At 41.4% G+C, this 12,824-nt stretch overlaps 1 protein-coding gene across 12 annotated transcripts in view; it reads left to right on the top strand.

The window, feature by feature from the left end:
* Positions 1 to 12,824, top strand: part of KIAA1217 (KIAA1217 ortholog) — a 584,613-nt gene that overhangs the window by 470,826 nt on the left and 100,963 nt on the right. The window lies entirely within an intron of this gene.

The raw sequence follows: 12,824 nt of genomic DNA, 5'->3' as shown, positions 1-12,824 counted from the left end.
AATACCTATTGAGATGTTTCAACAGAGGGATACAGTGCTAGAGGTGCTCACTCGTCTATACCAAGAACTTTGGTGGACAGCTTCCTGGCCAACCAACTGGAAGAGATCCATATTTGTGCCCATTCCAAAGAAAAATGATCCAATAGACTGTGGAAATTGTTGAACAATGTCATTAATATCACAAGCAAGTAAAATTTTGCTGAAGGTAATTCAAAAACAGTTGCAGCAGTTCATCGACAGGGAACTGCCAGAAATTCAGCCGGATTCAGAAGAGCATGTGGAACCAGGTATTATCATTGCTGATACCATTTATCATGATGTTGCTTATTGGTCCAGTTGTGAGGATTTTTGTTTTCTTTATGTTGAGGTGTAATCCATCATGGTAAAATAGATGGAGAAAATTTGGAAGTTGTCAAGGATTTCATTTTACTTGGATCCACAATCAATGCCCATGGAAGCAGCAGTAAAGAAATCAAATGACTGATTGCATTGGGCAAATCTGCAAAAAAAAAAAAAAAAAAAAAACTTCTTTAACCTTTTGAAAAACAAAGATGTCACCTTGAGGACTAAGTTGCATGTGGCCCAAGACATGATATCTTCAGTCACTTCATGTGCATGCAGAAGCTAAACAATGAAGAAGGAAGACTGAAGAAGAATTGATGCCTTTGAATTATGGTGTTGGTGAAGACTACTGAACATACTATGGACTGCTAGAAGAATGAACAAGTCTGTCTTGGAAAAAATACAGCCAGAATACTCCTTGGAAGCAAGGATGGTGACACTTCATCCCACGTACTTTGGACATGTTATCAGAAGGGATCTGTCACCGGAGGACATCGTGCTCAGGAATGTAGAGGGTCAGCAAAAAAGAGGAAGACCTTCAACGAGATGGATTTACACAGTAGCTGCAAAATGGGCTCAAACATAGCAGCAGTTGTGAGGATGGCGCAGGACCAGCCAGTGTTTCTTTCATAGGACCGCTGTGAGCCGGAGCTGGCTCCAGGGCACTTAACAACACAGCAACAACGGATCACCAAGCTTTTGTTCCAGAGTGCCTCTGGGTGTACTGGGACCTCCAACCCCTCAGTTAGCAGCCATTTGTAACACCCATGGACCCTGAAAAACACAAACAAAAAAAACCCAACCCATCAATTCTGACTTATGGTGAACCCATGTGTTTCAGAGTAGAACTGTGCACCACAGGGTTTTTAATGGCTGTAATTTTATGGAAGTACATGGCCAGACCTTTCTTCCATGGTGCCGCTGGGTAAATTCAAACCACTAACCTTTTAGTTAGTAGAGTGTAGCCTAGTGCGAACCATTTCCATCACCCAGCTTAGCTCCACAGACAGCACTAATATACTCTACAGCCCTAAAATACAGAAAATATGCTTGACTCAATTGGTTGATATGCCACATGTACTTAATTTCCTTTCTTTTTTTCTTTTTCCTTGTACTGCGAAATCAAAGGTCATGCCTTCCCTTGTTCTGATTTAACTTGTTGAACTTGTTCCTTTTCACTTGCCCTTGATACAGTAAGAAGAGTTGCCAAACAAAAACCCAGACGACAGTCAGAAGTCTTAGTGATGTCAATGATGTAACTCAGAAGTAGCAGGGACCTGATCTACAGTGCACTTCAACTTCAGTGTATGTTTTTCATAAAATGCACCTGTGATGCACAGGTGTCATGGTCAGGGTCTGATCCCTTCACTTAGTTCAGCATCAAATGCAATTCCTTGCTTTCACTTCCAGGGAGGAAGGTGACTGAATAACATTCTGCAAATGGTTGACTCTTTGAAGTAAGGACTGAGGGAAAATTCTGGATACATATCCACAAAGTGGGTGCCATTTTTGCTTGCCTTTAAAAGCAAATCTAAAAATATGTTTCCTAGCAGCTGTGTAACTGCAAAACAAAACAAAAAAAACTGCTTCACTGCAGTGCAAATTACTCACCAGATATCTCCAGGGTTCAGACTTTAATGCTTCAGAAATTTACTGCAGATTTTACTGTATATATATTTAGACCAAGGAGCCTATTAGCTGGCGAACTGGGAGGACCTCTGCACTCTCATGAAAATGAAGAATGTGCCACTGTTGGCAACCTAAGGCTATAATTATGTTAATCTGACCATTTTAGGGCTGAAATATGTTGTTTTAAAAATGTTCCTGTATTTTTATTATTCATAACAATGATCTGAAGAAATTTCATTGAAATGCTAAGGTTCTGCTCAGTATCACTTTGTGACTACAGCGTTTAAAAAGAACAAAAACAAGATGAATCGAAGGTGAAATTTTGATATTTTTAATTTCGGCAGAGAATTTTTATCTACAGATATGTACTCCTATACATAATGCATCTTAATAATCTAAAAAACAGTCAAATAGATCTTCATATCTTCATTATTGACAGTGAGTATGTGTGCAAGGCCTTCTCAGCATGTATGTTCAATAACAAAACATTACTACCTTTGCCTGAGATCACCAAACTTTGCTATACCTCCAAAAAAAAAAAAAAGCTGAAAATTATTTTTGAGCAATACTGTAAGATAAATTTTTTTCTATCAAGAACTATCCCAAAGCACCCAGATCCATGTTTTACTACAAATGTGGGACAGGGCTAGGAGGGACAATATAGTTGAAATTCTGAGAGCATCCAAAAACTTGGTCTTTAGCTAAGTGCTTCAGCCTCCTCACCTGTCAGAACTTTTATTGTAGCCACAGGCTAGATAGACATAGATTCTCTTTTCATCCCCAGAGGCAGGTACTCCTAGCTGATAGGATAGGATAGGAGGGAGAAGGACCCAAAGCAGAGATGTGGGTAATCACCCATCTCATAATTATCATGAGTAATTGAAATTTGTGTTTACTAGTTGTTGCTGTACCAGTATGCAGTACGTGGATAGTCTTCTGTAAAGCCTGATCTAGGTTCAGAATCAAAAATTACTTTGGGAACAGGAATGAGGAAAAGTACCTTTTGAATGTGAGTCCACGGCATGTAACTGGACTTTGTTCTTGAGGATGATGTCTTTGGAATATGATACAACCTGGTGTTCCGACATTGGTTGCATACCAAACCTCCATCCTACTGTGAGTTCTTGTAACTCAAAAAGAGAATGTGTCATACTCTTCATCCTCCTATGGATATATCCAAGTGGCCATTGTTCATTCTGTTACGTTTGCTCTGTCTTACTATTCGTCGTGTGGGTCTGTGAATGTTTGTTATGATATTACTGATAATGTATGGTAATCGCACTTTTCTGCATGCAAAATAATATAATGATAATTTAGCTTATTTGTATTCATAAGACCAGGAGGTATGTGCAGAAGTGCTCCTGAACCAACTTAGCTGCAGAACCAGATGCTCAGAAAGGTTAAGCGACAGGACCACAACCACAGCAGTGAAACCACAGCCAAGAAGAAAGACTCTTGGGATGAGGAGAAGTTAAGGCTTCTAGTTTACAATCTGGTACTTGCCCCACCACACCCTACTGCCTCCCTGTGTGTGATGGTGGGGAGGAATATTGTTGAAAATGACTCAAACCTTTTTTTAATTTTTAGAAATTAATGTATATACTTCAATACACTGGAGAAGTTGAGAGTGAAGTTCATCAAAATTGAGCCAAAATCTTGCTGCCTTGATTTTTAAGAAACCCCTTCTGTCTGTTTATTGACCTGTGTTGTCTTCTCCTTTCTGGGAGGAATTTTGCCCAATGTTTCAGAGAAGGGAAAAGATATAATCACAATAAGAGAAAGGACACTAGAAAGAAAAAGAAAAAAAAGTCTAGAGGTTGGGTTGGGCAGTGGGGAAGATGAGGTACATTTGCCTCAGTCTGGGGCTTGTTTCTCTTTGAAGCAAGTTTAAAGTTCTTGGTGCCAATCATGAACTTTGAATGGCACTCCACAGATGACAAAGCAGTTTCCCCACATGACTTACCTCCTGTGTGGAAGAGGATTCTCTCCATTCAGTGGGCACCGTTTGGGGTAAGCAGCTAGACAGCGTATGCACCCTTCCCTGATGTGGGCATTTTGTTATGTGGTAGAACATGACTTGTTGACAGGGAGTCACTGGGCCAGTAGCTCCCTGCTTTGTTTCTCATGAGCTACTTGATTTCAGGAGTGCAGGGCTTCAGGTTCATTCGGTTATGTTGCTGTTAGTTGTTAGCAACCCCGTGTACAACAGAAAGAAAGACTGCCCAGTCCTGGGCTATCTTTATGATTGTTGGTATGCTCAAGTCCATTGTTATAGCCATTGTGTATTTCACGTGTATTCCAACCTAGGGGCTCATCTTCCTGCACTATATTGAACAGTATTTTATTGTGATCTGTAGGGTTTTCACTGGGTAAGTTTTGAAAGTAAACTGTCAGGGCTTTCTTCCTAGTCTGTCTTAGTCTGGAAGCTCCGCTGAGACCTGTCCACCCATGGATGACCCAGCAGGTATTTGAATGGTGGCATAGCTTCTAGCATCATAGCAACATGCGAGCCACCGTAGAATGACAAACTGACAGACGGGTGGTGGTCACATGGTTGTAGGAATGCTCAAAGACCTGGCAGTTTGTGCTTGGGACCTAGGGAAGCAGATGCTGTCTCTGAGGAGGAGGCTCCTGGCAGTGTCAGAACCTCATGGGGAAGAAGCAACTGGCTAAACTCGTCTCTGCTGTTGGTCAGGGCACTGCATGGCAGGGCGTGGGCGGACATGCTTGCCAAGCTCAGCCTCAGGGTAGGAACAACTCCCAAACTCATTGTCTTTGAGGCTGTTATTTGTCCAAATAAGGAGAAGCAGTGGTTTTGCTGTCCAGCTCCAATTTCCAAGCCATGTTCACTCGCTGGCTGACTGACTGACTTGATATTTGAACTGAAAACATGAAGGTATTTCTTTGAAATGTATCCTTGTGGGGCTTGTGGATATCCTGGAGTCATTGTTTGAAGGCTTTTTCCCTCCACACTTGAGGATAACATTAATATGACCTGGTCTAATTTACCCTTCTCTGTGAGTATTGCAACATTTAATACACATCACTTGGTTCAGGTATCTCTGCTCCTGATTTTAGTTGCAAATAAAACTGATCTTCAGTCATCCTTGAATCATTGAAGAACTTTCAGAGAAGGTCAGATCTCTACATTGATGTCTCAGTGCTAGAAAACCTGTTGCCATCAAGTCTATTACGACTCACAGCGACCCTATAGGACAGAGCAGAACTGTCCCATAGGGTTTCCAAGAAGCAGCTGGTTGGCTTGAACTGCTGACCTGTTAACCTTGGTTAGCAGCCAAGCTGTTAACCACTGCACTACAAGGGCTCCTTTTAAGGCTAGAGTGCAGGATTATTCTGGCACTTAATAGTAGACCCTGCTGGCCCTGATATTTGACTCAGGGTAAGATAAGCTCTCAGTTACTAACTGAAATATTGGTGGTTCAAATCCACCCAGACACACCTCGGAAGAAAGGCCTGGTGATCTTTTGAAAGATCACAGCCATTGAAACCCTATGGAGCACAGGTCTACTCTGAAATACATGGTGTTTCCATGAGTCAGAGTCAACTCGATGGGCAACTGGTTTGGTTTTGGTTTAAGATGCTTACAGTCTCTGGGCCCCAGTTCCTTCATCTGTGAAATGGGGATTATAATGTTTATCTTATGGGGATGTGCTAGGAATTAAATGAGGTAATTAAGGAAAGCATTTGGTAATGGTAAATGTCTAAAAATATTAGTTTCCTTCCCTTTTTCCATTATCTCCTGGAAGATTTAGTGGAAAATCTTTGCTCTAGGTATTTATGATTGCCTCCCAACATTGAATTCATTCACCTTTCTAAGTTAGGTCTTAACCAAACCAAATCACACTGGAATGGCAATTCGATGTGAGCCCACCGTGACCCTGCATTACTATTGACCTTATTCCGTAGAACAGTGATTCTCAAAGAGAGTCCCTGGACTGGCAGCATCAGCATCACCTGGGACCTTATTAGAAATCCAAATTCTCAGACGCCATCCCAGACCTCCTGAATCAGACAGAAACTCCGGAAGTGGGGCCCGGTAGAGAGAGAGAGACAGAGAGAGAGACAGAGACAGAGAGAGAGAGAGAGAGAGGGAGTGTGTGTGTGTGTGTGTGTTTACAAGCTCTCCAGGTGATTCTGATGTACATAAAGCTTGAGGACTACGGCCCTAGAGTCACTCTCTGATTGGGTCACCTGTCTACCCACGCCCTGCAGGGCACCTGGCACCTCCCAGCTCTGTCTCTGATTACACCATACCTCCTACCTGGAATACCTTTCTGTTCCTCTTTCTTACCTACCGAATTTCTACTCATAATTCAAGGATTCCCTCAAATCCCACCTCTTCAAAAAAGTGTTGCTCAGCTACCCAGTGAGAAGAATCTTATTTTTCTATGGATTCCAGAAGTATTTATCTATTGCACTCATTTGACACTTCACAAAGTATTTTTTTGTATTGCTTTGTTTTTAATACTCGTGTACATGCCTCATTTTCACAAATAGAATATAAATTCTTAGAAAGTAAGGGCTATTCCTTACAAATTCTTTTTTCCCTCATCAGCACTTTGCACACACAGTGGGTATGTCATAAGTATTTTATGGTCCCACAGTATGATATAGCTAGAAAGGGCCTTGGAGACAATCTAGTTCAGACTTCTTGTTTATAGATCAAGAAACGGATGTTAACACCTGGACCAGAATACAGGTTCCATGATTCTCCATTGAATGTACCTCTCACTTCTCCATGCTGCACTGATTGGTAGGACACACCCGACAGCCTTTGGGACTCTGGCCTGGCGCAAACTAGCAGGTGCTTTTGTGTTCTCTGCCACAGACTCCAATTAAACCCAAGGGAAACAGATGGGTTTTCAATTTATAAACCTTTTAGATTCTTTTGTCACTAATGAGAACTGGGGGAGTACATTATTTTCATTCATGAGCCTGTATAGTTTTATAACAAATAGCATTTACTCCCAGTCTTACATATGAGAATTTTCCTAACTATGCAAGATAACTACAAAACCCATGGAACTTCTTTTGGTTTTGGAAGTTGCTGTTAAGAGTAGAGCAAATGTCCAGCAATAACAACAACAAAAAAAAGTGTGTGTGGTTACACAGGTACATATGTATGCATATGCTATATATATATTTGTATATATAATAAAGCACATGGGGGCACAGTTATGGATACATCCTAGACATAACCAAACACCTCATGGTATTGGTTTACTGAATTCGAAGGCTTAGGACCATAGTCTCATGGGTCAGCTCCGTCAGTGGGCATATTATAGTTAATGAAGTTAATGTTCTACATACTAGTTTGGTGAGTAGCATCTCAATTCTGACTCATAGCAACGCTGGGGTCTTAAAACTTGAGAGCAGCCATCTAAGATACAGCTATTGATCTCTACTCATCTAGAGCAAAAGAGAAAAGAAGGAAACCAAAGACTCAAAGAAGAAACTAAATCTACGGGACTAATAGCCCACACCAACTACAGCCTCATCTACGCTGAGATCAGAAGAAGTAGATGGTTCCCAGCTACCTCTACTGACTGTTCTGGCCAGGGACACAATAGACGGTCCTGGATAGAATGGGAGAAAAAAGGAGAACAAAACTCAAATTCTTAAGAAAGGTCAGATTTACTGGACCAGTAGAGACTAGAGGAACCCCCCAAGACTATCACCCTGATATACCCTTTAAGCTTTGTACAGAAACCACTCCTGGCGGTCACCCTTCAGCTAAATAGCAGATTGCTCAGAAAATAAATAGTATCACTCATGAGTACCATGTGCATTTAAAAAACCATCTATGTGACACCAAACGGTCAGCATTTACCATAACAGAAAGACGAGAAGGTAAAATAGGGCAGGAAGGCTAGATTAATGGAGATAGATCAACTAGAACAGAAATAATGAGAATGTTGACATATTGTGAAAAATGTAACCAATGTCACCAAACAATATATATAGAAACTGTTAAATGGGAACCTAATTTGCTGTGTAAATTTTTACTAAAAACAGGATAAAATATTATTTCAAAAAAAGTCAAGCAAGTGCCTCTTCTGAATCCAGGAAGAATTGGCACAAGGGCTGTTTTGATTTGGATTTCCATCATTTTGTGTCTATTATGAGGGAAAATTGAATTTGGTGGGTTTGTAAAATATTGTCCTTTAGCATTATGCTCTGAGCCTCTTCCCTCACTCAACCTTCTTTTGACACATTGATTAATATTGTCCATCTGAAGATCAGAATGATAGGACAACTAAAAACCTTTCCTCAAAAGCCATTCATAAAATCCCCTTTAAAACTGGCTGTGCTGACATAGTTCACCTTGTACTATATGTTTGTTTTATTACTTGGTAATAGAACCAGCACATATCCTACTCAGATCAATATAAAGTGGAGTAGAATGCAGGCTGTCAGAGGATTCCAGTAGAAAGGACCAAGATTATAACCCAGGTCCTAAGAGCTGGTTCTAGAAAATTGTCAGGAAAGGATCAGAGGTTAAAATCAGAGGGCAGGGAGATATGCGGCAGACCTGGAGGGATTAAACCTGGTAGGAAAGACTTGGTATTAAGAAGCTGAGACTGGCTGATGCTAAGGGAAAGGGCTTGATAGGGCCAGTGGACTCCTGAGCACTAAGTAGCTACATTGTGAGAAGACAGTGACAGAAGCAAGAATAAATGGCCATTTGCTTTCCAAATTGACATCTCCAATAGAAACGGTTGCCGTCGAGTCCACTCTGACTCATAGCGACCCCATGTGCGTCAGAGTAGAACTCTTCTCCATAGTATTTTCAATGGCTGATATTTGAGGAAGTAGATCATTAGACTTTTTTTTGAGTTGCCTCTGGGTGGACACAAATCTAAAACTTTTCGGTTAGCACCGCCCAGGGACTCCAAGTTGGCATCTGCCATTCTCCAATTTGTTCACCACTATTTCCCATAATGGTTGAAAAACAAACTTCAAGATTTTGTGTAGATTATCATGAAATCATTGTGTAAGTTCAAATGTTTTGTATAATCAAGCTAAAATATTTTTTTAATTCTTACATTGTTCTAATCATTCTAAAGCTATATAATGCTGAATCCATCTTTTTTCGCTTACAACATAATCAACATAATTGGTTTCCTTGATGAAAGGTAACAAGGACACAGAGCACAGCAGGTCAGAGATGCAGTGTCCATGTCATTGGTACAGGTATCTTTGGGAGATGTGGTCCCAGGAATGTTGCCCTGCTGCTGAATTAGGGTCATAATGACAGGCAGTTTTAATCAGGAAAGGCCCATAGAGTTTATCCCATAAGTAGTCTGATATCTGTGACTAATGATTATGTGTGTGTGAGTGTGTATGTGTACATATATATTGCTGTGTTGTTGTTAGGTGCTGTTGAGGTGATTCAGACTCATAGGGATCCAATGCGACGGATCAGAACTGCCCTATAGGGTTTTCTAGGCAATAATCTTTAAGGGAACAGATTGCCAGGTCTTTCTCCCATGGAGCATCTAGGTAGGTTTAAACCACAACCTTCAGTTAGCAGCTGAGAACTTAACCGTTGCACCACCAGGGCTCCTTGTATGCATATACCCATTGCCGTCGAGTCGATTCCTACTCATAGCAACCACATGTAACAGGGTAGAACTGCCCCCATAGGGCTCTCTAGGCTGTAATCTTTACAGGAGCAGATCACCAGGTCTCTTCTCCTGCAGATATTATCAGTGATATATATTAGTGATATCTATAATATATTGGTATAATATACACTAGTATGTGTATTAGTTATTAAAAAAGAAACAAACAAACCCATTGCCATCAGGTCCGTTTCAACTCATAGTGACCCTAGAGGGCAGAGAGAACTGCCCCATAGGGTTTCCAAGGAGCGGCTGGTGGATTAGAACTGCCAACCTTTTGGTTAGCGCTGTAGCTCTTAACCACTATGCCACCAGGGCTATAGGAAGACCTAATACCTAATTAGTTATATAACATAATGAATCTTGAGGTAAGTAGATAAAAGCCTAATGGTAGGTCTACAGAGTATCTGGATAATTTCGACCCAGAGCCACCTGAGGGTCCTAAAGACTCTGAGGTACCTTTTCCCTTGCTGTGAAAATCTGGGCTCGTGTTTGAAGTGTGTGGGCTACTTCTCAGACGGAGCGAGTAAGCCCTCGGTACACCCTCGGTACACCCCATGGGGAAGGCACTGGAAGCAAGAGACAAAGGCACTCTCTCCTCTGAGAGCAGCAGCTGCAGTCCCTGCAGACCTTGGATTTCACACATAAACAAGGAAGGAACCAGGGAAGCAGCAGGGATTCTGAAGATATGGATTCTTGATGCTTCACCATTTACCAGCCAAGTGAAGGTGGACAAGGTTCTTTACTCCCTAAGCTTCAATTTCCTAACCATTAAAATGGAGACAGTAACGAGTATCTGTTCCACTGAGTTCTGGAGCCCATAAAATAAAATAACCATGGAAAGCACTTTGAAAGTTGCAAACCGATAGGTGATCATTAGTGTGTGTGGGTGTGTGTGACCATTCAGAATCCTGTGTAGAGTAAGGAGCGTTATGAATAAATAGAGCAATATATTATATATTATAAAATTTATGTTGACAAGTTAGGAGTCTAGAGAGCTGTCATAAAGAGAAAAATAAAGGCACTGAAAAGTTACATTTGGGTGATATAGATGACTTACAAGGAACAAATACAGAAACATTAAAGAGAGATAAAAAGGACTGTGTCCATCCAGAAAATGGGTATTGAGCAGAGCTGAAGGAAAGCAACAGGGAGGAGTTGTTCGTACCAACTGTTAAAAGTGGTAGAAAGAAGATATCACTTTATAAATTTGTAACTATTTTAGCTACAAAAGGAGGCTGTCCTTGGCCTGGATAACACAGGAATACCTCAAAAGAACCCAAAAGAAGGTTGAGTATCACTGAGGAAGAACATTTTTCTTTTATCTGTCCTGCAGCTCAGCACAGTTACTGATTGTGGCCTAGAATTTAAATGATTTATTTAACTTTGCTACCTTAGTCCAGACTGAAACCTGTAATCTCCAGGTCTATTACAGGGCTCAGCAGAGTTCCCTGTGTCAAAACATTTGTGGAAATAACGCTTACCTTAAATATAGCCAGAAGCTAACTGCTGACTGGACCATCTCTTTTCTGAGAATTAAATGATTTTGGCAACACTCTCTCATGTCTCAAAGATGTTTCATTTATGGCCAAATGAAATATTAATAGGTTAATGAAGAGCTTAAAAGAACAGATGACCATCTTCCCCATTTCAACAACGTAAACAGAATGAATTTGAAAACTTCCCAACGTAATAGTCACTGCCTTCCACAGTATCATCTTCATGCCGATAGGCACATTTTAGATTTCATTTAGCCTGTGTAATTGGAGGAAAAAAGCTAATAAACAAATAATAAGGGGAAAGAGGAATAAATTCCACAAAACTATGGGCTTTACCAGAACGTAAATGTTGTTTTCCTGTTGCGGTAATGCTGAATATTTACTAGTATGTCTTTTCCTAGTATTAACTCAAAAGAAATAAATGGCTGAAACTTTGCTTATGCCGTCAGTCAGTGAAAGGAAGAGGCAGAATGAAGAGTGTGGCACATTGCACAGTGGTGGAAAGAGTAACTTCACGAAGGCTGCCCACTGCAAGGTAGACCAGACTTAGGAGGCTCTGGTGAAGTAATTAACCCAGAGTGTGGGGTGTTGCTGGTTGGCTGCATACAAAGGTAGCTGAACTTCGTGGTGGGTTAGCTTGAATGAGCCATTCCCTGGAGAGCAAGATAGCCACTCAGGTGAAGTCAATGAGTTCTATCAAGGCACCAGGATATTATTTAGGAAATAAGCTTGTCTGGTTCATGAGCTGGTACTCCAGGGCCCTGGAATATTGAACTCCCCCATCTCTTGTGGGTGAGCTGTGTGCCACTTTTATTAGAGAGCATTTAACTCATCCTGATTCACCACAGACTTGGGCTGGCTTTCAAACTCCTGACGGGGAGTTTCCGCCCTGCTAATGATAAAGCCATGCGTGCATTATCCAGACAGAGCCCCGAAGCATTTTGAAAGTGAAAGGAAATTGTTGTGACCATGGCAGGAAGGAAGAGATACAAGAGGGAAACCAGACCTCCTCTCGAATGTATCAGCCAGCTTGCACTGTTCCAGGGTCAACAGAAGCTACCTCTCGACTGTAGCTGACATGGTTTATTCTCTTAGCCAAGCTGCAGTGAGAGCTCGGTGCTTCTGTTTTCAGCAAGGTGACATGGCCCCGTGTACTTGAACGTGCATTAGACTCAAACCAGCCGACCTGCATGTAATAAACAGCAGGTAAGTAACCCCTGGATGACAAAAATGGTTAAGCACTCAGCTACTAACCGAAATCCACCCAGAGGCATCTCAGTAGAAAGGCCTGGTGACCTGCTTATGAAAAATGATAGTCTTTGAAAACCCTATGGAGCACAGTTCTCCCTCTGATACATATGAGGTCATCGTGAGTTGGAATCAACTCCACGGCAACTGGTTTGGATTTTTGTTAAGTAAGCACAACAGGAGCCATGCCACTACTTGTTAGGACTTCTTACGCTATGAAGCAGGGCCTTTGGGGGGTATGATAGGGATGGCATTGTGCCCATCCTGTACAATATTCTGGCTTAATCAGATCTGGGATCCCAACCTCTGAGTCCCCCTTCCTGGAAAGCATGTGTTTGAAGAAACAACATCTGCCAAATGCATCAGGGGCTGATGGTGTGGCTTTCCGTACTTTTGTGAGAAATAACAAACCCTTGCTGATTAGATTAAAAATCAAAACAAGGGTTTTCACATCCCTTCT

This window comes from Elephas maximus, chromosome 4, assembly GCF_024166365.1.
Source record: "Elephas maximus indicus isolate mEleMax1 chromosome 4, mEleMax1 primary haplotype, whole genome shotgun sequence".
In the NCBI taxonomy this organism is placed as follows: Eukaryota; Metazoa; Chordata; class Mammalia; order Proboscidea; family Elephantidae; genus Elephas; species Elephas maximus.
This window is presented reverse-complemented; position numbering and strand designations above follow the sequence as displayed.